Raw genomic sequence first — 25,511 nt, 5'->3', positions numbered from 1 at the left:
AGGGAAGTTATTTGAATGTTTGTGCTTTATGGTTTTATTTTGGTTTTTAATAGTATGTCTAGCAAAATCAGTTTATTAACTGATATTGTTCTTAACCTGCATTGCAAATTTCTCATTCCAGTCACTGAGAAGTTCCTGACTTCCTTTCATACTTCAGAGACAAAGAACTACTTGGGAAAAAGGGGAAGGGAGGGAGTTGAGAGGAGGAGAGAAGACTCTTTCTAGAAAGAGCACACATGATAAATCCTAATAGTTGATTTAACAACCAAAGAAGCAAGGAACAAGAAAATATTAAGAAAACTATACCCCAATACCTAGTAAACTAATTCTCCCCCTGAAATTTCACTAAAAAGGGAGAAATCTCTGATTTCTCCTTTTAAACATGAGGAGAAATTTCTTATTGAGTGCCAAACTCTTTTTCCCCTCCCAGCAACCCACTTTATCTTGGAAAGAACTGGCTTGCGGGAATGATACATTAGTGAGGCAGAAGTGCCTTCACAGTTTTGGGAAAAGGTCCAGAGTACAAAACACGATGATCTGGGTAGTGTTGCAAGACTGCAGGCATGAAATGCAAAGCTGGAGGTACCTCTGACTATCACTGGAAGTGCAACTGTACTTCTGATGGAGAGAACCTCAGGTATGTGAACGTCCTGCTTATACAGACTATTCTCTGAACTTTATCTGTCTGCTAGAGACGTTCAGGGGACACAACAAATGTCAGAAGAGCAGCCAACGCCTCAACGACACAGCCTTGTAATACTCAAGGACAGCCTCTGCCTTCCATTTCCACGGGGAAAGAGGCGCCGTTACCGCAGTCGGCCAGCAGGGGGAAATGCCAAACAAGTGAAGGAAAAAAAAAAGTTAAAAGAGAAAACATTAAACGTGAGGAATAAAATTCGACAAACCACACACATCTCCTCAGTCGAGATGGAAGGAAGAGATTCTGCACTCGGAGAAGGAAAGCAGGATAAATGAAGTAAATATGACTCAAAGCATTCTTCCAGAGTTCAGAGAAGAAACAGTGAAAGTGTAAATCGAAAACATAAGCAAATAAAGGCAAGCTTTCAGTTTCGTGTTAGCACAAAGTGACTGCAAATTAATTAAAGCCTTCTTAAATCTAGCGTTTTAATGAAAAGCAAAATATTGTGACTAAACAACTGAGAGAACTGAGCTGAAAGATTATATATTTTTAAAGGACCTTCCAACATGAAAGTACGAACTAATTCATTTAAAGTGAGTACACGTATTCTAGAAGATCATTCTGCATTACAGAAGACTTCGTATTACATTTATACAGAATCCCAAGAGTCTAGACTTTTTTTCCCCCAAAGAGATTTCAGAACAGCAGGGCTCCAATTAGAGACCTTGAATTTCCTTCTACCTTATAAATATTACCTATACAGCATTTCCATGCTTACAAAGTACAGTGAAAACTACTTAAAGGGAGTGTTGGTTAAGTGAAGTAATCTGTGTTAAATGCATTTTGATGAAGGGCAACTTGCATGTAACAGACAGGAAACAGATACAGTTCTACAGTGTGTTTTAAAATTAAGAAATAAAAAGCAAAATGCGATAATTTGTTGAACAAAGAAATTTAGTGGGCATTTGCAATGAAGGAAAAAAAGACAAGCCCTGCAATCACAAGGGCTTTCTGTTTAAAATATCATTGGCTGAGAATCACAAGGAGCAGCAGTGAGATTTTCAATAACAGATTTAGGGAGATTAGCTGTCTGATGTTACTGTTCCACAAATATCAGACAGAAGCCAGGTACATATGTAATAACATGCAAACATTTAAAAATGCAGTGTATTTTGATTAGTGATTATATGGCAGGGTACCTTAAAATAACAGGTAATCTTTTATAGTTCTGTATTTATAAAGTTCCTTCAAAATCAGATGCTATACTTTCAGTAAAACTGTTGTCTCAATGTGTCCATGAAACCTAAATGACAGTTTGCCGAGCATGCACAAGGAAGTTTAGACTACCAGCACATCAAGAGACCTAAGTGAAGCCTAGTTTGGCTCAGAGTTTATAGTTCTATCTTCAGTTTCTTTCTTATTATTTAGCCTGCAGGCTAAATAATACTCCCACAATGAGCTAATCCAGCTGACCAAGACATTCTCCTTCATGTCCTCTTCCAGCTGTGAGGTCCTATCTCCAACAATCCTCACTTTTTCTGGGGTGAATGGTGTGTGAGGGAGTGTCACACTCCACAAAAAGTTGAAGTGATTCACAAATTGGTCAGGGGAACATCATGGATAAGCTTAAGCAGTAGAAGCACTGTGCTGGCAGCAGAAGGGAGACCTTCCTTCCTTCCTTCCTTCCTTCCTTCCTTCCTTCCTTCAGCAGTTTTTAAGTTCCAGTGTGCTATATTGGGTACAGGATTGAGCACTTTGCTGATTCTTTTCAATTAAAACAATCATCAAGAAGTGACCTTTCATTTTCCCCACGTGGTCAGAAATTGGGCTTGTGAGATACATCTTCAGTGACAGAGTCACATTTGAACATCCTTTTCATTTTGAAACCGCAAGACCTACAGAACAACTAGGGATAAAGATGAATCTGAGTTTGGCAGTCCTGAATTCTTTTCATTCTGCTTGTCACTCAGGCAGAACAGAAATCACTATTATTTTTTGTGCAACCTCATTATGGCACAGGCATTCTTTAAATACTAAGATTAAGCCAACCTATTGCTGGCTTTGCTATGGTCAACTTTCATGTCAGCATACTGCAACAGGTACTGGCCCACAATTCATCACATGCATTCAAAAGAAACCATTTTATGAATGTAAGGTACAGTAGCATAAACTTGAAAATTAGCTGATAATATACATTCTTGTAATCTGTACTTTATGATACTGAATAATTCTTATAAGAATATAGGAGTTTGTTTCATCTTATTTAGAGCTTCCACTTGAACAGGAAGCGACATGGCTCAAAATGAGAAACTATACATAATTTTTTTGTCTTTGCAACACTACAGATCACTAGCTCTAACATGTTAGGCTTCTAAATTATTACCAAAATACAATATGAAAATGATTTGTTGGTGAACAGATGTTCACATGAAAAAAGTATCAAAAGAACAATCGTTTGTTTCTTAATCTGTCTGCAGATTTTATGAACAAGACAGAAAAGGTAATGCTGCTCACCTGCTGAAAGTGATTTTTTTTCCCTAGAATAAATACTGGCAATTTAACTTCACAAAGTTCTACGAAAAACAGTCTCAGACTTCTGTTGATTCTGTCAGGTGCTCTGAACTCTTAAAAGCTGGCTGGGACCCTCTGCTGCTACCAGACAGGTATCGCATTTTCCTCTCCTTTTGACTACATTTGTTCTGAGTACAGCCTGCTTGCATTTAATAAAAACCATTCTCATTCTATATCTGGATTTGATTCACTTTTTAGCCAAACTTATTTAAATTCCACCAGCCATTATTTCATTAAACCATGTTGTCATTTTGGCATTCCTGATGGTCTCCTGAGCACAGAGACCAGCAAAGAAAAAAAAAAAAAAGGAAAAAAATCCCAGCTCTAGGACCCTCCAACAATAAGAATGGTATTCCTCATGTAGAGATTAATTAAATAATGATCAATAAGGTTTCCATGAGTTTCTACTTTTGCGTGCTGATAAATTATGATAGAGCATGTAAAGGTATCAATGTGTTTCACACAGCCTAAGGAAAAAGGGCAGCAAACAGAATTAGGCAAAACATGCTTGTTTCAAACTCTGAACACACCAGAATATCGAAAGCTCCTTTCTCTCCCCCTCCATCCCAAAATAAAAGCGTGAGTGAGAAGGGATTTCATGACATTCTTAGAACTGTGAGGAGCGAAGTCAAAGGCAGGCAGTGGCGTTCAGCATGCAGGCTGTACACACTCCCAAGTACGTCATGCTGACAAAACACACTGGCGGAGCTCTCTGCCTTCCCGAGGCCTCCAACGCACTGTCGCTAGGCCTAAATCAGGTAGCTCTGTGTGCAGTGTTGCTGCAGATGAGCAGGAGTCCACCCCTTCTCCTCATTTCCCTTAGATTTAACTACCAGATTGTTCCAGCATCAGCTTTTTTCTCTCTGCTTCCTTTAGCTATAATGACTGTATTTAAAAAGACGACAGCATCACAATTTACTGTTCAAGATTCAGCCCTAATTTTTTTCCTTCTTTACTACACCAGCTCCCCTGCAGCTTCTGAGCCATTGTTGGCTGTTGTTTTTTTTGTTCCTTGAATGCAACAGGACTTGGCCTGCCAGGCTGCATCACTGTTTTCACAGCACACCTCTAAGAGGAAGAAAATCTCCTCTTCCCTGCTTCCTGCTGAGCACTGTGAATATTTGGATTTTTCCTTTCTCCCAACACATACACAAGTCCAACACTGTTGAATATTCACACATTCCTCTCTTTGAACACCAATTCCTTTTTTCCCTGTTTATTTTCATACAAAACCATTAAATGAAGGTGTAACTAAGCTGTGGCCCAAGCACCTCAGAAGTTCTTTTTATAGGGAACTTGATTCTTCTGCCAGGGTAGTCCTATTCTGACAACTACTTTGAGCCATTTACTTTACCTAATGCAGCATTTTCCTGCTCTTAGGATTCCTAATCTACCTTATAGCTTTGCAATACTCATGTTCAGGACAAAGAATTTGGTCTCTGTAACTCATTAACTTTCTCATTCAGGCAAGGTAGAACAACGGTGAGATAAAACCCACATTTTCCCATAGCTTTACTCTGGATGACACTCAAGTGTTAACTACTCAGTGCAACACAGCCTCATGGGACTGACACAGAACATCTGGGGAAACACAATGGCAACGTCAAAGGTATAGAAGAACTCCCAAAATTCATCTTCACCAAGCCAAACAAAACGGGCCAACCTTCTGGAGGTCAAACATGTATCAGAATACTGCCTTAAATAACTAAATAAATAAACACAAACAAAAAAAACCCTTAAAAATCACTAAGACTTGAAGGTAAGACTAGAGATGCAAGCTTTACCTGAACGCTGGAGGCAAAAATTGTTTGACTTTATTTTTTTCTTTAAAAAAAATGTAATTCCACACTGAAAATATAATTGAGATGAAACCCCAAAAGATCACCAGCTTATTTCTTCCAGGAACAGTTCAACTGTTTAAAAAGAATTTTTTCATTTAATTCAATTTTAAAAGATAAGACTTTTCTAGGCAAAAGTAGAGTTTTCAGTGTTTTCCAGAGTATATACAACTTTTTAAAAATATATATAAAATTATTTAAACAGTGATTTAACTAGCTCATTGCAATGGAAACCCTGATAATGCTTCATAAAACATTTATGACAGAGTCCTAATGAACCATTAGATAACGACCTACACAAAAAAGATGGACAAGTGAGAACAAGTTTATATACACACCTTGGAAAGACCTGTTCTCTATTCTCCATTAGAGATTTGTTTTCTGATCTTAGCAGCTATTTCCTTCTCTCTATTCCGCACAATGTACACCTCAACTAAATTACAAGTTTTGTTTCAGTCCCTTGTCTTTCAAAAGAAACACCTGCCCTAGAAAGACGGAAAAGAAGGATGATACCACTCTCCACACTCTTTTCAGTCCCCTCTGCTGCAAAAAACCATACATGCTTGTTCCAGACAGAAGGTATTTCAGTTCCTGAAACCAAACATGAGCATTTTAAAGAATTATAAAACCAGAGGTATTCAATGTGTCAGAAGTCACTCCCAGTGAGTAATAGTCTCTCATGTCATTTTAACCTGTGCTAAATGGCATATTTTCAAAACAGGTAAGAAATACATGGAGAAACAGTAAGAATTTCTATTATTTCAGCCTTTTCTATTTTCTCAAGTTGCATTACCAAGCACATAACATCTGGCACAAGTTCTGTGGGGGAAGAGGCTTGTACATCATCCTTTCATCCACACTACAGGCTCCAGTCCTGGAAGAGGACAGAATGGTAAGAAATACTTTTTTTTCTGAAGAGGACAGGAATGGTTGTTTTCTGGTCAGACCAAAGGACCATGGGATCAGCAGTTGCATGTGTTGCCCATTTCTGAACTAGTCCATTTGACTTGCCTCTGTCAAGTCACTCTGAGAGTTTCGTCTTCCAAATACAAAATAATGATACCTGATTTATAACAATGCAAGTATTCATTTCTTGGCTTTGTATGTTTTTAGAAGTGTCTGTTCACTAACACACGAAACAATGCTTTGTCCAATTAGAGACGACAACCAAAGCAAGCTTCAGCTGCTTAACTTCATGAGCTACAAAGCCAAAACACATTATTCAGTCTTCACATTCATGAACATCGAAAACTGTCAGTCTTACTTTTCAAAAATCTGCATCAAAGTTCTTACTCAAGCATTTAAGATAACAGCAATTTTTATGAATTAAACTTTTTGTGGACTCCTGCTGCACTCACACATTACACTAGAGACTGTTCAAATTCCACAACAGCTTAATACTAACCTACTAAATTTTTTTTTTCCACAACTTGCAAAACATCACAAGCATGCACCCACACAAGAGTACAAAGTGCTAAGAGCTTCTGAATACAATAATTTAAAATTGTAATTCAAATTACTAAAGTCAATTACAAATAGCAAGAAGTTGAAGGAGGATTGATTCCCCCCACAAGAACCTAAATCACCTAGATATCTGAAAATTTGTATAATCCATGCACACTGAGCAAGGCTGAAGAAAAGGGTGCAATTTCTACAGTGGGTAAATCAGCACTACCATGTGTTGCCAAGTTCTGAACTAGTTCATTTGAATCATCCTCTGTCTGGATGTCACACCTGCATGCTCCTACATGAAACATTAGTCTCCTTGTCCTCCAGGCTAGGAGTCTTCTGGACAGAAGTCTCTGTTGTAGCCCTTCTTCCTACCCCCCAGATAGAGGAATGAACACTCACACACTACCGTGTGAGTTTGATTATTTAACTCCCAATCAATTCTTAGAGCAGCAAAGGACAGGTAAATTCATATTCATATATCTATAGAAGTATAATATTCAAAAGAAACATTACTTTCAAGCAGTATTCAGTCTCTGAGAAGTGTCTTGTTCCCATTGTCTAACAGTTCAACTAGTTAATACAAACTTCCCCCATAATCAAATTTAGATATTCTAGTTAGACAAGGAGTAAACTGATGGAAGTTAACACCTGCCATTTGCCTGACAGTCAAACTGCCTTAAAACTCATTGATATCAATGCTAGGTGAGTGAGAATTTTTGAGTTTCAAACTAAAATATCAAATTAAAAAAAATTAAAATTCTACCATGATTCCAAAATGAGATGAGTGGTGGATTCTTAGTACCTATTTAAAAAAATAAACTCACAGGCTGGTCATAGTAAAAACATCACAGACTTAGTTAAAAAGGCAAGACAAGGACTTCCACAAACTGGAAGAGAAAAGAACTGAAGAAAAGAGGCTAGGATGAGGGAGGATGTAGGAACAAATTATAGAGGCAGGAATGAATTATATCACCCTTTGAAGGTGATATAATTCATGATACCAAGATTACAAAGCATTGGCCATTTAAACAAAAACCCAAAACACAGAAAAGAAAACCACACACATGCAAAGAAAACAAAAAACCCAACAACAAACCCCACATTTCTAAGGAACACTCTCTGCCAAGTATTCATGTAAAAGATTGCAATCTTAATGACATTAAGTTTTTGGACATCCAACTTCAAAGCAAATTAAAAGAGATGCTGGAAGACCTACATCTCAAATACCAAAAGGTTCATAGAACATATTGCAACAAAAAGAGGCAAACCCTCACACCACCTTATAGTAAAAGCCATGACAGGAACTACACAAAAGTAATAAAGAAAGTAAAATAAAAAGAAAGAAAGCATTGAACAGTCAAAGAGCAGGGAAGTTACCACAACAAGGATCAGGGTTAAGTCTGTGAACATACTTTTAACTTATCTGGCAAGAAGGAAGGTTGCACACATTGCGATGCTTTCCTTCATTTCAGATAGCTGTAATTAAAGTAAACTTCAGACAGTTACAGGGGATCTGATAATACCAAATGACTGGTTTCCATTTGTCATTTTGTTGTCCCAGGTCGAGAAGTGCAAAATAATATACTCAGAAGAAAAAATAATCTAGTTTTAAATACACAACAGTGAGTTGAAACTAGGCATGACTTACAAAAAAGATTTCAAGATTACTGCAAGCAAACAGTTCAACTCTCAGCAGCAAGAAGTCCATCAAAAGTCTCAGAAGGTATTAGAAACAGAACAGAGAAAACACAGGGAAGATTCTGCTGTGATGCACATAATTCTGCCTGCTCCACCTCAAAAAAGGGAAAAATTGAAATGGTACAGAGAGGAATGACAACAAGAGAGTATGTTTGAAACAAATGAAACTATTTTTCCTCGCATCAACCTATCACACACACAGAAAATGCAGATAAACTGCATGGAACTTGCTACTGTGAAACAGCATGTAAGCCACAGATATTTATAAATTAGTTCAAAAAGGCAGCAAATTCACCTATAAATAGTTTGATGTTGCTATTCACAGTGCAATAGCCCAAATGTAGCTTCCACCTCAGACAGCAGCTAAACAACTGTCAGAAACCTACTGTTAATATTTCAGTGGCTGACATAATGCACCCATTTCCTACACTGTTCAGTCAGCTGCTGCTGCTAGACACTGATAAAGGCAAGATGCTGGATGAGATGGACATTTGGTCCAGCAGAGTATGTTAGTTCCTAGGTTTAATCACATTGAGTAGCCATGCTGGTATATGTCTTGGTTTGTTTTGGAGATTGGTTTTCTGGTAAATAAAGCAGGCTATAATTGGAGCACCTAATGTTAAAAGCAGAGACTGCAACTTCTGAAGCAGAAATCAAACTGGTTTGTGTAATATAATGCAACACTGAAAGAAAACTATGAGCAGGTATTGAAGGATATAGAGTTTTTTTGTTTTTATATAAGCCACCAGACTGATGAAAAATTCTTCTCCAAGCCCCTCACCAATCAGGGTGTCAATGTAAGGAGACTCAGGCAGTCTGACCTAACTGAGAAAGACTCAGAAAGTTGGAAAGCAGCACTAAACATAAGCCATGGATGTTTCCTGCAAAAACTGCCAAGACCCATTTAAGACTGGCAATGCTCTGGCATTCTCCCAGCTGACCAGAGGGAAGATCTCCTGAACCAGTGGATTCAAAGGGAACACATAGATAAATGCCTGACTCCTCTCCAAGAAAATTGATCTTGTTTCAGGTCCTGCCTGACCCTGGAAGAGTGCAGGATGTTCTCTATTTTAATAAGGAAGTCTAGGTGAAAAAGTACTACCGTCACAGAAAATGCATAAGCTGAGGCTGAGGCCCAGGACAAACACTAAACAGAATTCTCCTAGAAGTATTGTTAATCCTGCTAGAAAGCACTGCCTAAAAAAAATGGTAAATGTCTGCCTTCTCATCACTGTCAGCTTCCTTCTCTTCTGACAGAAGAGCTTTTGAAGATAGCCAAACTGAAAGCCATGTAGGATAAACAAGCAGGTCTCAATCTGTGGGAAACAGAGAAGTTTCATTTTCTAAAGCCCAAAATTACAACAGGTCTGGAAAACAAAGCAAGCGTCCAGTATATAAAACCTTCCAATATTGCTGTAGGCAGTAAGATGAAGATGAACATACCCAATAAGCTTATCATCTTTACCAGGAACAAGCAAGTATCAAGGATAAAAACATGCAAAAAAACCCCAGAAGCAGTTTTATGAGCAGTTTCATGAACTCACAGATACTGCCTCAATGAGATTATTGCTCATCTACACTGTTGAGAAAGCCGACCACAATCCAGTTTATATGAGAAAGATCCAGTTTACATGAGAAATCCCTTAAGTCACATAAAAAGACAAGAAAATAAGAATTTCAGCCTATGTTATTTTTTTCCCCTTACATTTCACATAGGGGCTATTATAATTTTGTTATTTAAATAACCTTCTTACAGAATCATGTAGGTTGGTTTGAGGTTCTTTCATTTTGTTTTACAGAGGGAGGTATCATCTAGACCAGTAATAGCATTGAAACTGGTCTTGCTAAACAGCAACACGATGCCTTTATCATACACCAGCAACAAATAGCACCACAAACTAACAATTCAAAGAAATTGGCACTCTCATTTGCAGTTGGGAACTTTTGATTTACTAGATGTTTTCTCAGTCCATGCTGACACAGGTTCAGTGTTTCAGGTTGAATTTGTTGGTATCCCTGAGAGAAACACAAGAAGATATATTTGTGTGTGTACTGAGGTTATTCATGCTTCAGTACTTCTGTTGATCATCCATGGGGCAACGTTTCTCTCTTCTCCATACCACCAGTAAATCCATCAGATATGCATAACATGTCTTCCTGATACACAACTTGGAAAGTTTTCTTCTCAAGTGCCCCATGTCTCATTGAGAGTAACTTCTTGTGTAGATAAAGTATAGAAGAGCTCCAAACAGTCCCTCTCAAATCTCATTCACATTTTTTGCTCCCAATAAAAAGCAAATGCTTATCCTCTTGCTCTCTTCAAGGCGAGTTTCTGCTCTTCCCTCACATCTGATACTTCTTCAACTACTACACAGGAAAACTTCATTGATTCCCATATATTCCAAAATACAGACATTTTGATTACTCTTCCTCCCTTCTCACACATTAGGTTGCACAGAGATGGAAGAACAACTGGAAAACTGCACAGACATCTCCAAATTTATGCACAATTGCCTGGAATTCCAACCCATTGGTCCTAGTGATGACGAAGGCTAATCTTTTCCAGTGCAATACAGTTCTCATGAAGTTGCATACTTCACAATTCCATGACACTTCCACACAAAGCAAAGCCACTTCTTTTTTTTTTTGCAATATAAGGAACAAGAATTGAAGGTTTTTCTCTCTGAAGAATGCAGTGCCAGCCAACAAAGATCTTTTTGGATCTCAGGCCTCTAATGCCAAGGCAATATACCCTGCCCTGAGATTTATTTTACAAACATTTCATTAAGCAGTGGTGATGTATGCAGGACTAATTGCACATGAACAGGAGAAGCATGCCAATCACTGAATTGTTAACACAAGAGGATACTCTCTGAAATTTCATTACATCCATCTATAAATCAAGACATGACCAAAACAAGAATTCTACTTCACAGAAGTCAAGCTGCAGAGTATGAGACGTAGTGGTTACTTAAGCTGCCTTGTGTTTGGCCTTGAAGCTGTCTCCACAGTTACAGAGTAGAGATGTCACAACATACAAATAGTCCAGTAAAGACACTGTATTAGCCCAGCTTACTGATGAAAGACAACTCCAGGCTTATGCAGAAGCAGTCTCAAAACATGAACAACTCTTAATGCAACATTAGGGGGGCACATGCCGAAGTTTCTGTGTTCCACAAATACTCTAAGACACCAGCAGAGACCCAGCAGTGACACTAAGGGCTGTAGCTGGAGATATTCCAGAACAAGAGATATGCATTTAAAAGATCATGATTCAACATCCCAACAGAGTCCAAGAGCTTAACATGGGTAGTCACAGACATGGAGTTCTAAGCATGAGACTCACAGTTTTAAGTGAGCCATTTACAGTAAACAGTGAGGCATATAACAAAAAAGGAGCCATACTTTTCATGTTTGCATTGGAATATAGTGCCCTTATTATTCTGCACTAAGAGTTAGTGGAAGCAACACTGGACCCAGCCAGCTGTGACAGATGCAGAAACTTGAGTATTGCCAACTCTGCTGATTTTTCACTTGGAAAAGGCATTTCTCCAAATGAACAGAACAAGATATCTGTCCCTGAAAAGTACTCACTTGGGAGGATTGAAGAATTCGGCTCACATAAGCTGTACACAAAATAGTTTTAACAAGCGGTTAGGGCTTCAGCACTGACGACACTCGTTACTCAGTGTTACTTTTGCTGTGCACTGAACAATTCCACCCAACTGGATCTGTAAAATCCTTTGTACCAGACCCAAAGTGTGGCACAGAAATAGTGATGGTATGTAGTAAAGTTACTGGAACTTCATTCACATGCAGGACATAGACAAAGTACATTCAGGAGATGTTTTAGAAACAATCATGCCTACATGATAACATGCAATTTCTTATATTAATTGTAGCATATTACAACAGAGCTAGACAAAAAAAAATCAACAGCAACAACCACCACCACCATCTTTCTTCTCTTTTTTTCACATTCTGCAGAACTCAGGACTGTTTCTTTGCACCGATTCTTACCCATGCAACTCAGATTTTACTGGATTTCAAAGTCACATTTATCATTATCTCCCCGTGTATCAGAAGGTCTCCCATTCCCATTCAAGCCTTCACTTTTCCTTCAACCCAAGATACCTAAAAAAATATATCCAACACTTTAAAAAGAAAAAAAAAAGTACCCTATTTATTTTATACAACCTAGTTTTACAAGAACCTCAGTTCCATCGGGACAACACTACCTATTTGTACACCACCCATACCTAATCAGTGTATCAGTTTTAGGCTCACTTTTGTTTACTATATAGCAACATTAAGGATATGAATGAAGCAGACAGTTTTCTAGATTAAACACACAAGGGAAGGCCTCCATTCCTAGTTTAAGGTCTTCAATAAAAATACTGCAGTGCAGAATAAATCAATTTCTCTCTCTACCTCAGTTTCTAATCCAAACATGGGAATAATGCTACTTACCAGACTGACCTGTTATCTTTTATGTAGAGCAGATTCTCGAATAATAACAAGCATACCTATACTCCAGTGAATAAACTATGCTGATTCACAACAGCAGATTGCCTGGGCCAAATTTCATGTTGTATTAACAAGTCAACAGGAAGCACTCCAAAATTATTACACTGATGTGCTCTGATCTTCCTTCCCCTACATACCAGTCAGCTGGTATTTTCACTGCTCCCAGTACACAGGTATCAATCTCAAATACTGACTTTCCTTCCCCTTTTATTACATTCTCCCTCCTTAGCCCCTAAAAGACTTTTTTTTCTTCTTTCTTCTCCTCAAAAGTACACAAATGGGAACTGTAGCATCTGGAGAATGGTATTTGTAGCTGAGGTAGTCACACTCAGTGTGGGAGTACTGATGGTAGTCACTAATCTGAAAGGAAGAATTCAAGTAACCATACACATCATAATTCCTTGCTTCACAAAACCATGATTATTCAATACAAGTAAAAAGATTTACACACTAGGTTACAAACATAACACTGAATCACTGGGCCAATCTAACATGGTATCACATAAGCATACAATTAGCATTTAATGGAAGAAAAGTGCAAGACTGCCATACAATGGAAGTAGACTTCAGCTACAAGAAAACTAAGTGTCCAAAACAGTTTAACTCACACTGATTGCCACAGAATTTTAACTGATTGTTTACTTAAAGTTGGAAGAATAAATTGCAGGTTTACCTAATTTTAGTGGCTACTATAAACAATTGAAAGACATATCATTTTTGACTTTCACAATGCTAACAGAGTGAGAGTATCACGAAGCATGGTATTATTGCATTTCCTGAACAAAAAGATTTGCAGTTTTAAGAAGGCTCTGGTGGCATCCAATTATTTTTATGCCCAAGGGGCCAGGGTGCTTCATCCAGAGGAAAAGGCAGTAACATGCTGCTGAGGGACATTCCTTCACATCCCCTCACACCAACATCATCACAATCTTCTCCGGCTCTCCTGGAATCCACTGATTCCATGTATACAACAGCCCTACTGGATCCAACACTGTCATAGAAGATGGAGCAAACCCCCATGAGGAAGGAAGACTTAGCAGCACAGCAGAGACTAAGATGAGGCAAAACAGTGTGGAGCACTAAACTAGTACTGCATACACCAGTATGTATTTGTATGTGCCAATATGCAGTTGTATCAAGATCAACACTCACACTACTGTGATATCAGCACAGTGCCCATCCTTATGGAGACTGCTTTTGAAAGTTACTCTTTAAACAATAAGAGTATGGGTTGGACTTGATGATCTTGGAGGTCTCTTCCAACCTAGTCATGCTGTGATTCTGTGAAATGGTGAGGAATCATACAGTTTTATCTTCCTTCAGGAAGGAGCAAAGCTAAGATCAGTATTTTTTGCTCATGCAATTTTGTAGTAATGACAATGTCAGTGCAATACAACCTGAGGAAGGTATTCACAGTGTCACTGATCCACGCCCAATGAACCAACTCTTCAGCTGAGAAGACACTGTTACCACAGTAGGACACTGACCCAGCACCTACATCTAACAGGCCAACACCACCAGGTTTTGACTGACTGCAAAGACAGCAGCTCATCACCACAGGAAAAAACATTTAATTACACTAAACACTACACAAATGCCTCATCGACAGCAAGGCATCCGAATATAATCCCTGCAAGAAGAAAGGTGGAAGCAGACATTGTAAGTCTTATGGCAAGAAGAAACTGCCACACGTGGATGAGAAATATGGGAAGGGAGGCTATTGCCATGTTTATTTTAGAGGCTGACATTCAAAAGAAAGTAGAGCAGGTGAAATACACCAAATTGCAGGTAGAAAGTGACAACTAAGTCTGATTCTGAAACAAGTTCCATAGTGCCAAATCCCCCGACTTTAGCACGATTCTCTAAGACCTCAAAATAAGAGGTATGGTCTGGTGGGATCCCTCCTTCAGAAAAGTACTGCAGCTGACTCAAGGGCAGGTACCTGGCATTCAGAAACAGCACAAACCTTGGTAGTGCTTCCCAATTTCTTTCTGACCAGAATGTACTCTCTGAAAGGGTAAAAAGGGAAGCTCTGGTAGCCACATCCTTTCCATTTGGGGTAGCTGACAAAAGCATCCTTAATACAGCAAATTCATGCTACACACACTAGATTTACATGATGAAGATGCTTATCAGAGACAATTACTGCAAGCTAAGCAGCACTGAAATGGTATCTGGAGCTCCAGCTAGATGCAAATTACCAAAAAAGCTTCATTATTAGTTATACAGGCCATTGTAGTCTTTTTATAGAGTTATGAAAAAGGTTTGTTAGTGAGGTTGGGGGGTTGCATTTTTATTGCGCTTTTAATTGTTTGGGCTTTTTTTTTTTTTTTTTAAGTCCATCACAAGTCAGGTTATTCAGATTTCAGACCAAGTATTGCAATGGGAACAGTTTTGTCACACTGGCAAGAGGGATAGAGACAGAAAGCATTCCTTGGACACATCAAGGACTAATTTCTGGCTTTCATGCAAAATTTGGTCGTGCTAACAAATTAAGTAAAAGCCCTGAATAAATAGATTCCAAGTTCTTACAAAGTATTACAAGAGCTCAATATTAGCCACTTTTTAAAGGCACAGCAAAGACACCAGGATACAAAAGTACCCAGTGTGAGATCCCCCAGGGATGACCAGCAGCATCTTAAACAGGTGCCAAACTCTTCAAATTTTGTCTAGTGCTTCAGGCCTACAAAATCCACTTTAAACTATATTTTGGGGGGAAAAGAATGAAATCCTGGTACTCTCAATTCAACTGTGATGCTTCCCATTGGTTTGAGCAGGGCCACAATATCTTCACAGATCAGGACAGAGTTGCTCTTATGAGATAAGAAGTACTTTCAGAAGTTTTTCTTCACAACTATGCATCAAACTGTTTAGTACATCCCTACTTCTCACTTTCCTTATCTAGGATACCCTGATACAGCAGTGTTACAAAGGGCACTGTTGCAGGCTCTCTACAGAGGGTAAAAGATCCTTGAAAGACAAGATACATCAGCTTTCCACCACATAGAGATGTTGGTTTCTTCTCTTGCCTGTTGTCCAGGCCCAATCAGCCAATGAAAGGGAATTTCATCCTTGCACAGCAACAATGTCAGCCTTTCTAATCATGTCAAGATACTAATAGTAACTATTTCAGCTAAGTGCCTGTCCTGTCAGCAATTTGCTCCACACGGGCTGTGAAGGGGCTGGGAACACTTAAAGAAAACTGTATTACTGTTTACTGAGTCCTTTACAATTAGAGAATCCCAAAGGTTTTAGACAAATCTCTTCATCTTTTTGTATCAGTTTTAAACAGTGCCAGCAACATACAGTGTATACAATGTATCAGTGCTGACAAAATACAATCCTGCCTCAAGGAAGCTATTACCACCTAAATATGTGTCATATATATAATCTGTACAGGTGAATGAATGAGCAACTTTTTTTAGGCTTTGGGTGGTTTTTTGCACAACTATGAAGCACCTGTGAATTCTGAATTTATAATGAGCAGAATTTCTGGACACTTTACTAAGAGAAGAAAAATTTTGTCACACAGACCTAGATATTAGCTAATTATGGTGACTACAAAGAAGTTACTTTCCAACATTAGAAACCTGGAGGTCTTAATCCTGCTGCTACTTATATAGATTCTGATTTCAGGCATTCAGCTGTTCTCTCTAACTTCTGCAGAACTTAGTGTTAAATAACATGACTTCTTGCAAGACTGGAGCTCTTATTAATTTCTTCCAAAACATAAAAACAAAATGTATTTCATATTGTCTGACACTTAAATACAAGCCTTTTTATATTAATATCTCATACAAACTGAAGAACAAAGAAAATGACAGGGATCAGTTAAAGTTAAGTGCTTTCTCACTTGAAAATTAACTGTATTATCCAAATCACAGCACACAAGATTACAGCAAATACTAAACTTGTTGCTGGATGAGCAACCAAAATCAAATTAATGTCCATGTTAACTTTGGCAACTCTAACTGAGAGCGTTGTGTGAAAATACACAATTCCTATGGACGTAAATAAAGTATTCTGAAAAGTTACTATTCCTCTACACCTACTTCAGAAACACTTCACATCCTTTGATGTGAGTCTGACGTCAGTTTGAGTGCAGTTGTCAGGACTAAACACACCTGACACAAACTGCCAGATGTGTTCCGCTTCTGGTGGCACCTGCCATACCTGTGTTTGTGGCTCTGCGTCCCCTTGGGAAGCAGCAAAGGAGTCACTAGCCCCCACAGCAGGAACACAAATTGCATCCCCTGCTCTGATGCATAAGGCAGCTCTGTAATAACTCACTCTCAAGAAACACAGCAGAGAAGCGAGCTCTCATCAGTTAAAAATGCTGTTAAAACTCCCTTCCACTGTGTGAAAAGAAATCCACTGTGACCCACTGTCCTCCCAGCAACTAGAAAGAACATGGCTGCCACACTGCCAGTAACAGAAACCCCCTTCTGCCAAATGTTTCCATCCATAACATTGCTTTGAAAGATTAATAATCCCCAGAATATCAAATAAGATACTAGCAATCACAGATGGAGCAAGGTGTTAGTACAATTAATATATTCTTTGTACAAAAACACATAAGCATTTGGAAGACTTCCTTCATGGACTGCTTTACTCTAAACATATTACCCAACTATAAAAAATTTTTGGCTTGTAAACAAAAATACCTGACTGCTGCATAGGCTTAAGCTGACCAACAAGAACTGGAGAAGGTATTGAGGACTGCATTTCTAGAACATGATAAGATCTTTTACTCTTCACTCCAAATCCCCAACTTCTGCTCAAGAAAACTACAGGTCCCAGGATGCCTTAGGATAGCACAATCCTGGCAGGCCATTGCAATAAAAACACAGCACTGCACACTGGGGCCTGTAGTTTCCACAAGCACATTCTTGATCAAGATGAGACCAGCTGTAGGCCATATTGCACATTTCCACAGGCCTGCAAACACACACACCCCCTGAACAGGGACACTCCTGCTGGTAACCATCAGGTAAGCTGGACTGATACTCACTTCTCATGTGCTGAAGTTAAGAGGCCAAAGATTTATGCAGAAATAAACAACAGCTAACCAGAGTCCTCACAGAATAGTAGTTTGGCTACTTTCAAACATGCACAGTTTGCTGTAGCTTTTTAACATCTTTTACTGAAGTGCAACAAGAGTTTATGGGGTTTTTCTCCCAAAACTGCTACATTTAATAACATTAAAGAGGACTCTTTTGAATAGCAATAGGAAAAGTATGTTTGGTGAGGAGCATATTCTCCCTGTCCAGAATTCAGTTATCTGGAAACAAATTGCTCTCCTCCTCCATTTCTACAATGTGCTGAAGCAGAGGCTTGCCTCTCTTCTGAAAAGTGGCTCTTAGCCGAAAATTAAATAGCTGTGTCTCAGCGTAGGCCTCAGAGAGGAATACGCTGTACTTCAGTAAAGGGAATGGCAGCTCCCCCTACCAGTCTGTTCTAAGAAGGTTTTCATCGAGGAAGGAAACAACCAGGGAACAAAATGAATAAGTCCTCCGTTTTTCCCCCCTCTCCTGCTTTCCTGAACTCTGGATTATTATTATTATTAAAACAATTCAAAAACAATAATATGCATATAAAATTCCATCTAAGCACTTATCCATCTAAGCACTTATATGCTTCCCTAGTCCTTGTAGTACAAGAGAGTCTTTGCAGCATTTCCAGGCTAGCAGGCAGCACCTGCAGAAACATGCAAAAGAAAAAGGACCGTGCAAAAGAAAAAGGCTGGGCCAAGAGAAAGACAGCATCCCACTGCAAGAGAAAGAAATGGTGATGCTTCAGTCACCTGAAAGTCATCCTGATACACTTCCCTTCAGAGGCAAGAGGCCTCAGGAGCATCTAAAGGTTTTGTCAATACAGCAGTGCTGTCCATAGGCCAGACAGCTGTTGCCATAGTTACTATCAGCCAGCTTATCAGAAAATAATTATTGCGATTACTCAGAAGTTTTGTTAAAACAATTTGAAGCTTCAATAGGATACCACTTGATCCCTTCAATTAACTGTTTGCAACTATGCTGCCTTTGGGATCCATACAGTTAACTTGGATCTGCAGGGTTGAAGTGGAAGAGGGGAAGGAATCAATGCTCCTTCTCCCTTTCCTCCTGACAGCTTGTATTTCATACACAGAAACAAGGAAGCTGAACCACCCGTAAGCTTGGCTGCTCTGCTCGAGTTCTCTCACAGGCCATCTTAGAGTCACAGGCTCAAATCTGCCCTCATTTGTTTTAACTACTCACACATCCATGCTGCAGGTCAAGAAACACACTGGCTACATTTTCAAAGTGTACTTTTAATGACACATGCAAAGGCAGAGTCCCTCACTTCAGAGGCAGGTGACACAACTTCTGTACCAAGTGAGCTTTCTCTTTTGTCCCACAAGCACAGCACTGTCAGGTGGAAGAGTGGAATGGGAAAACACACATTTTAAGAAATCTGACATTAAAAATACATAGATGCCGTATGAATGTGGCCTAGAACAAAGCTTAGATGAAGCACAGCCTCGCTGCTCTTGTACCACTTAGAGATGCATTCCCAACAGTAACAACAAACATTAGGCTTGGGCTGGGGTCTGAGGGGTGGAGACAGCACGTTTGTTTTGTGGTGCGTGATTTCTCCAAGCATGCTTTGAGCACACAGCCTCTAATCAAAAGAGAGGGTATCTGTAATGACAGCGAACAAGAAATCTCGGGCAAGAGGGAACAAATAATAGGTCAAACCATCTAGGCAAAGAGCTTTTAAGGCATGGGGAACTTGCTAAGTCCATCAGAGACATTAAACTGGTGTAAACGGTATACCAGAAAATAAATGCTGGAGATAAGCCTTTAGCAAGTGGCACATTTTTCCCTCAAAAACCTGCAACGATCAAAGCATTAAAACAAAAGATTCTGAGGCAAAGTTGGGGCTTTGTTAGGACAGCAGGCAGGGCAGTCCTCTCAGACCAAACAAAGAGAGCTGTTAGAACTTTCTATAGCTATAAAAATTATTTTAGGGACAGGTGATTCTAACTGCAAAGTCTGATTATGATGCAAGTGCACCTTTTCTCAGCATTAAGTACTTTTTTAAAACTCTTTAGATTTCTGTACATTTTAGAGCCATTCTACGATCTACACTTCACTTTTGTGAAGTTTTGACATAACAAAAGCAGAATCAAAAACTTTAAATCAAACTTTAAATCATACTTTAACGATTTCAGTCCAAAGAGGAACTTTGTACAGTGCAGGAGCCATAAAAAAACTTCTGAAAGAAACAAAGCGGCTGCTTTTTATTTTTTTCAAATGAGACTATGTGCCATAAGGAAAAAAAATGAAAGGAAAATGAGAAAATACAAAGTTGCCCCCTCCACCACCAAATGTAAATAAAATTCTTTTTTGCCTGCATAATGCATATCTGTACCACCAGCACAAGCCAGACACTGGCTTTGTCCTATACTGAACATGAAATATTGCTGTAAGATACCTATAAAAACTATCCTTCTATACCCCCTAATTACAGGGGACAGAAATAAGTACTGGCCCTTTGCATTTGGCATCTCAAAACCCTTCTGTGCTCTGCCCCACCTTCCCAGTATATGGTTTGCTCCTAAATAACCTTTGTGCTGTTAAAATACATCAGAAACAGGATGTGAGCTGCTTTCTGGCACACAGTAATTGAACAAGGGCAATCTACGAACGTACAGGAGCCAGGCCTTTTGTAGAGTCTTACACTTCTAGTATACAGCTACACATGTGACTGCACAGTTGTGAGCAGAAAGGGTGAAGGGGACAGTGAAGGAATATTATTAGAAGCTTAATAATAGGTTTTTAGCACTGCCCCTTCTACACAAGAAGCCTCTCCTGAAGGAGATGCCTTACACTCACATCCCCATGAGACAGCCCTCCAAAAAGCAAAGCTCTACGACCCTATGAAGTTCTTTCTTATAATTAATATTTAAAACAAGCAAAACCAACAAACTCAAAACAAGAGTAAGAAGGTTGGGGTCACCAACACATGTTTCTCACATGACATTCATCTTGAGTTTCTGGAACCCATGCAAAATGCCAATAACACATCAAATAAGATAGTTCACCAAGGTTCCTTCAAAGTGGACTAAAACAAAAGAGAAATCTCCATTGCAAACAATTCCCAGTAGTATCAATTCATTTGACCAAATAAAATTCTTCATTGCTCTGAGAATAAGGACAAAGGAACTGAACAGCCACAATGTGTTCATTATAAACAAACTGCATGAACAACTCAAGTGATAGCCAGGCTCACTATCAAAGCTATCCAACTGCACACAGAATTATACAACTTTTTAAGGAGACAATAAAACACATCTTATTTTCTAAAAACAAAAAAACTCCATGAAAATTATGTCTTTCGTAAGAATCCACACCAAGATATTTTTAATTTTTTTTAATCATAATTTCTACAGTGACGTTTAATAGGCAGACACAAAATCTCATCTCTAAAAAAAAAAAAGTAAAGTTGGAGTAAGAAATAGGACGAATATCTGAAACACAGCTGAAGCTGAATAGCCTAAAGTGAAAAGATATCTTTACAAAACCTAAACTTAAAGTGGAGATCTCATTGTTGAAGCTGGAAAAACAATAGCACTTTTTTCCAAGCAGTTGAAGTTTTAATTTCCTACTTTTGCTTTTCTTTGAAGGAAAGTTTTTTTATTTTCCCTAAAGGAAGAAAACCACTTTTAAATGCCTGCTTCCATCAACAAAATTAGTTCAGGATGCAGATAGAGGAGAGCAAAGATTAAAAACTTTCAGGTAAAAATTTTAAAAACACTAATGGCAAATAATTATTAACAACAAAAGACTCCTCCACATAACATTCTGAATTACACAACATGTTATCTTTGCTAGTTAAATGAAGAATCATCAAAAGCCATAATGGGATCCACTCCAAATTTCTTGTTGCTCAGGTCACTAAGGCTAAAATGTTGGGATATGACCCAGCTGACATCCATCTGGTGGCAAGTACTCCCACTGAGCAAGCACCTACCTTCTGCTGGACAACGGGTCTCTTAAGACCTTGAAGAGATACTTTATACACACTACTGTGCAACATGAAATGAATGGAGAGAGAGGCTGCTCCATATTCCCTCCGTATCAGCTCAACCCCCTAGCTGATATAACTATCATAAAATAATCTCTCTACCATAGTGAAGTTGAAAGCTTTAAAAACATCTGAGAACCTCATCATCTGTTTCTTTAAATACAGTTTTTTATGTTTCATCTACTGAGCTACAGAATTCCTTGCGAGAAAAGAATAATAAGAAATGCTCCCAAAGAAAGTTTCATTTGGCTATCGTGAAGCATGCACAGATATAAACAAAATTTTCAAAGACTGTGATCTTTCCCCTAAGGTATGATAATTAACTTATTTAACTAATATGGGTAGTTATGCTATTTTTTATTTCTTTAAGATCCTGTTCTCAGTAGTAATTTAGTGTCACTATTTAATAGAAACTATGAAGCTATATTGTACACAGTCACTAACAAGTTTAATATTAAAGTTCTCTCTTTACATACTAACCTAGGAGAAGTAATGAATTTTGGAATTTTAAGGGTTTTTTTTAAACAAGACATTGAAATACATGGGGTTTTTTTCCACAAATGAAGCCTCAAAATAAGCCTCCCTTCATCAAAGTTAGAAATTCCCCTGCTATGTAGCAGGTCTAGCTTCACCAGCTAACTCCAGGAAATCACAGCAAAGCCAGAGGAAGACGACTTACAAAACTGAAACTAAAGCAGGTGTCTTCATTGTTAGAAGTGAGCACAATGGGGGGAGGGGGGGGAGGAAGGGGGGGGGGGGGAAGAAAAAAGAAAAAAAAAAAGAGTAAACAGCCCAAATCCATTTTATTTCTGATACCTGAAAATCTAAAGCTACGCAAAAAAAAAAAAAAAAAAAAAAAAAAAAAAAAAAAAAAAAAAAAAAAAAAGATACATACGGGCGTATAGGAGTATCTATCCTTTAACCTGATAACAAGCAACAGCACAAGGAAATTTGCCTGGCCCAAAAAAAGGCAACGTCTCCCTGAAGCCCTGCCATTACGGAGCGCACATCCCCACCTGATTTCTCCACGCCCAGACCCACCGCACATCAGAGCGCACAACTTTCCCGTGACACGCACGCTATTACCCCCAGTGGGACCTTTTCACATGCAGGCTCCACAGTGAACAAAAGTTCATTGTCAAGCTCCGTGCCTGGGCCCAAACAAATATCCAAGAGGATAGAAGAGGGAGAAAGTGCTCCTATCTACAATTATAAGATTTGCAGGCAATCACCGTTAGTTACAATTAAAAAGTGGGAACAGGTGTAGCAGATATCATACTTTGATAGCTGAACAAAGAATATTACAGCACGTGACTGAAATGTGATGACATTTGTTCACCAATCGAAAACAAAAGCCACTCTCCAATGGCACTCTTTCCTCCACCCCCAAGAATTAGGAACTTAGAAATTTCTCCATATTGAAACACATCTGTTCATAGCCTTATTTTTTGACACTTGAGAAGAAGTTGAATGAAGAGCTCCATGCATTAATAAAATACGAATTCATCCAAAAAACCTCAGCGTACTAACCCACCGGCACCCACCGAACTGCAGAGGTGGTTGAGGAGAAAGCTCTACCGACAGTTAAGCACGGAATAATAAAGAACAGGGAAAAAAAAAAAAAAACGCACACCACCAAAAAATTTTTAAAAAAAATTCTGCAGGAAGACAAGTGAAGAAAGGAAAGGAACAAGCATAAGAGGACTACAGCAAATGGCAGAGTCCCACATAGAGCCCCACTCCACCTACACGGGCGCAGGAGGGAGGGGAACAAACCAAAATAAAGAAGTGTCCGTGCCCAGTGCTGGGGCAGGCGTGGGCACCCCCGGCCCCGTACCTGTGCGGGAAGGGCAGCCCCAGGGCGAGGGGGGCAGGCCCGGCTCCGGAATAACAAGTTGCTGAAGAAACGGAATTTTCCCGGCGCTGCTCGGGCCACAAAGACGAATGAAAGGAAGGAGGGAAGAGAGAGGAGGAAAAAAAAAAAAAAAAAAAAAAAAAAAAAAAAAAAAAAGGGAAAAAAAACCGCAGCAGCGGATTTACTACGAATTATCCATCACCGAGAGCGGCATCATTTCCCAGATAATAATAAAACTTCCCCGACAGCATCGCGGCGAAGGACCCGACCGAGAGAAAAGGGCCTGGAAATAATCATCCTGAAGGAAACCGGAGGGGAGGGGATAAGCCTCCCTCCCCCACCCCATCCCCAGTGCAATGTGTCATCTCCTTCCCCTGCTCCTCCCCCCAACCCCAATGTGTCACCTCCTCCTTTTACCCCAAGTGTCACCCTCCTCCACCTCTCCCGCTCCCGCTCACAAACTTCTGCCGGGGAGGCCGGGGGGGCCGCCCCGGGACGCTCCGCTATTCCCCGCCACCCCCCCGAGGGAGGGGCCGGGGGCCGCGGCGAAGTTGCTGCTCCTCATCGCCAAGTTGGCCGGAGAGTGCGGGGCGCGCCGGCGCCATCCCGGGGGGCGCGGGGGGGGAGAGGGGGGGACGGCGCCCGGGGGGCGGGGGGGGGCAGGGAGGAAGAGGAGGAGGAGGCGAATCCGAAAGGTGGGATACTACACCCTGCTGGCGGCGGCGGTGCTGCTGCGGGCCGGCCGGGGTCCCCCTGGCAGGACCTCTCTGTGAGGGGGAGGACTCTTCTTCATAGGGGGAGGGTGCCGGCGCCGCCGCTCCTCTGGGCCTCCCTGTCCCCCTCTTCTGGGCGCCTCTCTCTCTCTCCTCCTCTCACTTTCTTTAAGCTAAGCGGGGAGTGGAAGATGGTAGGTTGCTCCCTTCTCCTCCTCCTCTTCGCTCGCTCTCGCCTCTGTGGGGTCCTTTTTCTTCCCCCTCTCCGCGGGGGGCTCCTCCTGCGGCGGGGAGGAGGGAGCGGGCGGGGAGGGCGGCACGAAGCCGAAGAGGCGCAGGAGGAGAGAAACTGTAACACAAAAACAAGCCGAGAAGCTGAACTCTTCTTCAATCCCATTCACCCGGCCCGGCCGCAGCACACCGCTCGCCGGGATCCCTCCGCCGCCGGCCTCCCTGCCTGCCTGCCTGCGGCGCGCTCCCGACACGCCGCCGCGCGCGCCCCCGCCCGCCCCGGCCCGGCCCGGCCCGGCCCGCCGCTGGAGACCCGCTGAGGAAGCGGGGACCGGCAGGCCCGCGCTCCCCGCTCCCCGTTGCGACGGCGGGACGCCGCCGGCCGGGCCCGGGCCAGGGCAGGGGGAGGGAGCCAGGAGGGCGGGCTCGGTGGCTTCTCCTGAGGGGGGACTACTTGACGTGTCGGTGCGGCGAATTTATTTCCCTTTGCCTAAGGAACGGGCTGTGCTGCGGCCCCCATTGCCTAGGGAAAAAGCCCGGATGTAAAGTGAGTGAAACTAAAGTAGAGTGAAGTAGGGCACCAAACTCTGCCGGAGCAGCGGCGCCGCCGGCCGCGGCCGCGGGGGGCACTGGGCGGCCGCACCGCCCCACACCGCCGGTACCGGGCGGGCGTGAGGGCGCGGGGGCCGGGGAGATCAGTGCGGGGGCGGCCGCGCGCCAGGCGAGACCCCCCCCCCGCGCCCCCCTCACACACACACTCACACACACACGCACTCACACACTCACACGCACGCCCCCCCTCCCCTCCCTCCCCGCGCCCGCCCGGTCCGGCGCGCGGGGCTCGGCGGGGGCGGCGCACGGGGGCGCGCGCGGGCCCGCGCGCAGGAAGCGGAGAGCGGGGGGGGGCGCGCGCGGGCGGG

General features: G+C 41.0%; 1 protein-coding gene across 10 annotated transcripts in view; it reads right to left on the bottom strand.

The window, feature by feature from the left end:
- Positions 1 to 24,796, bottom strand: part of PHF21A (PHD finger protein 21A) — a 130,671-nt gene extending 105,875 nt beyond the window's left edge. For 8 of the 10 annotated variants that reach the window (XR_010721893.1, XM_066188030.1, XM_066188023.1 and 5 more), the window contains exon 1: positions 24,357 to 24,795. The gene's annotated coding sequence lies outside the window, so the exon portion shown is untranslated. Of the gene's footprint in view, positions 1 to 23,629; positions 23,716 to 24,356 lie in introns of all 10 variants that reach the window. The other 2 variants (XM_066188025.1, XM_066188026.1) reach the window with 2 other exon arrangements.
- Between the last annotated feature and the right edge of the window lie 715 nt (positions 24,797 to 25,511).

The sequence above is a fragment of the Chamaea fasciata genome, unplaced genomic scaffold (genome assembly GCF_029207755.1).
Source record: "Chamaea fasciata isolate MVZ Bird 193981 ecotype frontalis unplaced genomic scaffold, bChaFas1.0.hap1 SCAF_7, whole genome shotgun sequence".
Classification (NCBI taxonomy): domain Eukaryota; kingdom Metazoa; phylum Chordata; class Aves; order Passeriformes; family Sylviidae; genus Chamaea; species Chamaea fasciata.
The sequence above is the reverse complement of the archived record's forward strand: the minus strand, read 5'-3'. Positions and strand labels throughout refer to the sequence as shown.